This window comes from Theropithecus gelada, chromosome 13 (assembly GCF_003255815.1).
Source record: "Theropithecus gelada isolate Dixy chromosome 13, Tgel_1.0, whole genome shotgun sequence".
Classification (NCBI taxonomy): Eukaryota; Metazoa; Chordata; class Mammalia; order Primates; family Cercopithecidae; genus Theropithecus; species Theropithecus gelada.
Genome location: NC_037681.1, coordinates 28259142 through 28263345, shown reverse-complemented (window position 1 = coordinate 28263345; position 4204 = coordinate 28259142).

Here is a 4204-nt window from a genome sequence, read left to right as displayed (position 1 = left end):
ACAAACTAATTTGCCAATGAGTAAATGAATGAATGAACTCTTCATGGAGTTTGGGATTATATCAATTAAATAATAAAATTTCACTGCAATAGGACGGCCCCATGCTGTGAATGAATCACTGGCAAAAAGCTGTTGGCCAGTAACTAAATGTTCGCGTTTCCCTTGAAAGTCACACTGCCATAGTTTAAGACTACATTCCAGGTCACATCTGCAGCAGCGCTGAAAACGTGAGCAAGTTCATGAACTGCATTTGGCTGTATTCTATTCGGCCACATCTGGACGTCCTGCTGAAGTCTGAGATGATTATGCAGGCTCTCTGAAGGAAAACACAACCTGTGTCTAGCCTTTGTTTTCTCTTTTCCTTTTCTGCAGAGCCTTTCAATCTTTGCTTTATTGTTTTCTTTCATAACCTCCTTATTTTCAACCCCTCAGCTCAGTTTGCAGATGTGGATAAAATCTCTCTTAGACTGCGATGGACTGTGACAGCCGAGGACACCAGCTTAGAGTTTTCAAGGGTGTCTGGTTTGTGGGAGTTGATACTGGTCTTAGGCAAAAATAGGATGGAAGCCCAGCTATGACTGATCAATTCACACAGCTGATGTGAGCACGGGAGCGGGTTAGTGAGGCAGTCAGATCTGGAAGGCCTAAGAAGCTTGACACAAGCAGGTGGGACAGGTATCCTTATCAGAGTCTACTGCTCCTCGGAAAGTCTTAGCTCTCCAACGAAAATCACTCCACTACCTCCCTTAGTTTCCAAGCAGGTGTCTTGGCTCTGCTAGCCTGATCCCCCTATATCAAACATTCCCTGACCCTAAAAGACCCTCTGCTTAGATATGTGGTCATTTTCAGTCCTTCGAATAGGCCTGTCTTCCTCAGAGGGCTTGAGGTCAGCTTTCTTGGGTTGGTCTCTATTACAATGGCATTCACCAAGGAGCCACACTCCCAGAAGATTGAGACTCTAGAAGCAGAGCCTAGGCCTGGACCTTCTTGCTGATATCAAACTCTACATTAGAAAAGGTCCGCAACTCTCATTACCTCCTTCAAGCTGCCTTCCGTAAATATATGTCCACAGAACATATCACTCAGTCCATTTTCTCCACTGATCTTGAGCATTTACTGTCAGCTGGTAGCAATCCTTGGGGAAACATAGTCACAATTGTTAAAGTGAACTAAATATGACTTGTAAAGGACTCCGTACTTCTATATTTTACTCCCTGTGGATGAACCATAACTTAGCTTAATAGGTAGAAGAAAAGATGGAAAACCTAACTTAGGAGTATGCGCCTGTAACAATAGCTGAGTGTTGGCCAATCCCAGTTGCCATACTTCAACCACTCATAGACTGATGAGTGTTCAAACTGTGTTCAAATAAGGCAAGCACCAGCCTGTAACCAATCCAGCTGTTTCCGTACCTCACTTTCAATTTCCGTACATTGCTTTTCTTTTTTGTCTACAAATTTGTTCTGACCACGAGACATCCCTGGAGTGTCTCTGAATCTACTGTGATTCTGTGAGCTGCCCAGTTTGTGAATCATTCATTGCTCAAACTCCTTTAAATTTAATTTGGCTGAAGTTTTTCTTTAAACGCTAACCATATCTCCATTCCAGAGAGCACCTCTGGGGCGTGTGTGTGTGTTGTTATCTTAACTACCCAAGCATTTTAAGGTGTGCTTCCTAGAATTAATGTTTGAAGATGAATAAAAAATATTTTTATACAGTGCTGATATTTCACCCTTTAAAATCAATTTTTATTTTATCTATGTTTAATACTCTCTGACAGTTAATTGTTGGAATTGATTCTGTGTTTAATGGGGTATAAAGAGCAATGACTAATAATCAAAGCACAAATGTTATAGTTCATTCCTATGACTGTGTGATCTTGAGTGAGTCACAACATTACTGAGCCTTCAAAAATGTTAGTTGAGAAACAGCATAATCCCTGCCAAATCTAATTAATTTTAAAAATTAATTAGATATAAATTACAAAATTATTAACTCTATTAGACTATGTAAATGTAAGGTAGTTATGGTGCAATTATCATCCTCTTCACAATTGTCTTATTAATACTCAACCATTTAGTTGCCTTTCTGTAAATTTTCATGAGGATAGAAATTATATTGGAAGGTGCACAGTATGTCAGCCACTGAAGACTCTCAATAAATATTAGGTAGAGAATAAACACATCTTCCAGATGAAAGTTTTCCAAAGAGAGGATAATAAGCCACTAGTGAATCATAAACTGAATTTAATGAGCCATTATGAACATTGAAAAAAGTAGAACAGAGTGAAAAAAGAAAATATTAGTGCAGGATGCTGGCAAAACTGAGAATTATTTGGTGGTTATTTGTTATAGATGTGTATGTATATTTGCAAATGTATGGATCTCAGGGTAGAGTGAACTTATACTTTTACCTAAAGATATAATCAAAAAGTCTAAAAAGTACTTCTTTAAACAAGAGGAATTTAAAATTTTAAATCCTTGGAACATTACACAGCAGATAATAGGAGTGAAGAAAGTTTTGTGTCAAAAGTACTGAAGAAGCTTCCTGGATGAACACAGGTACAAGTCAGCATTTTTCCGTTCTCCCCATGGACATTATACCAAAGCAGCAGGGAGAACGTTAAAAGACAAAACAAAACACAAACAAGCATATAATCTCCACTTTTAGTGGAACTTGAAGATACGTATAAATCCACAGACCTCTAAATACATACAAAGCTTGCCCAAATCCTTCAAGATCATGCAGAAACGCTGGTGTAAGGAAGGAAGGAGGGGAAGGTCAGGGGTAGTGAGAGACCCAGCAGGTGACCTTAGAACACGCCAGCAAAAGACACTCCTGAAGGCAAGTGGGTCCCCCAAAAAGAACACATTTTGCTGCCTGTGTGGCAACAATGGGTTGGGAAACTGGGGAGAGCAAGGATGGTGGAATAATTGTTTCTGTATCTATTTTGAATCAGGGCAAAGATAACCTAGAGGTAGAGAATGACTCACATGAGGTATTAGAGAAAACTTGTTTGTTTCTGTGGCAGTGGGAATCTATGGAACCTTCCAGCTCTGAACCCTAGATTGTCAGCCTGCCAGTCTTAGCTTCTCCCCCGAGAGCCACCACTCTCAGAAATTCCTATAAATATGACTTAAGAAAATCCAACCTGTTCAATGCTAAGTGTTAACACACACAGCAATGATTTAACAATAAATAAATGTAAAAAAACTTGACACATAATTACTTACCAGAAAAAGTATTGCCATATAGCAAAAGAAAGTTGTTCCCATTTCCCTATGAAACACAAGGCTCTGAAGCAGTTTAATCTGAGCAGAAAGACCATAGCTCAGAAATGCAAGACTAGAGGGAAGAAATTGAAAGCTGATAAAAGGAGATTTTTTTAAAAGTTACTAGTATAACTCGAGAACAAAAGTAGAAGAAAAGAAATGGAACTATCATAAAAATGAAGTGTGGGAAAGTAGACACTTCACAAAATCTCCCAAAAGACACGGCTAGAAATGAGAGATGTGAAAAACACACAAAACTAAAACAAATAGAAATGAAAACAAAGGACTAAAAAGGGTAAGAAAGAAAATAATAGCCAAAGAAAGGCTAGAAAATAGAGCTAACATACACATTGGAGTCTCCAAAGAAGTAATAGAACACACTGCCACAGTAGAATATAACAAACATTTAATGTTATTAAAAAACAATTATTGGCCGGGCGCAGTGGCTCACGCCTGTAATCCCAGCATTTTGGGAAGCCAGGCAGGCGGATCACCTGAGGTCAGGAGTTTGAGACCAACCTGCCCAACATGGTGAAACCGCGTCTCTACTAAAAATACAAAACATTAGTTAAGCTTGGTGGCCGGCATCTGTAATCCCAGCTACTCAGGAGGCTGAGGCAGGATAATCGTTTGAACCCAGGAGGCAGAAGTTGCAGTGAGCAGAGATCGCACCACTGCACTCCAGCCTGGGTGACAAGGGAGAAACTCCGTCTCAAAAAAATAATAAAATGAAATAAAATAATATAAAGTAAAATAAAACAATTATTTTCATGAAATGAAGGAATACTTGAATCTATGTGTGGAAAGTCTTCACTGTGTGCTAGAGGACATTGATGTGAAATGTTCAAATTTGAGACCTACACGAATGAAACTAATGGTTTTAAAGATAAAGGAAGAATCCTTAGGGCAGCCAGGGAAAATATCACAATAAG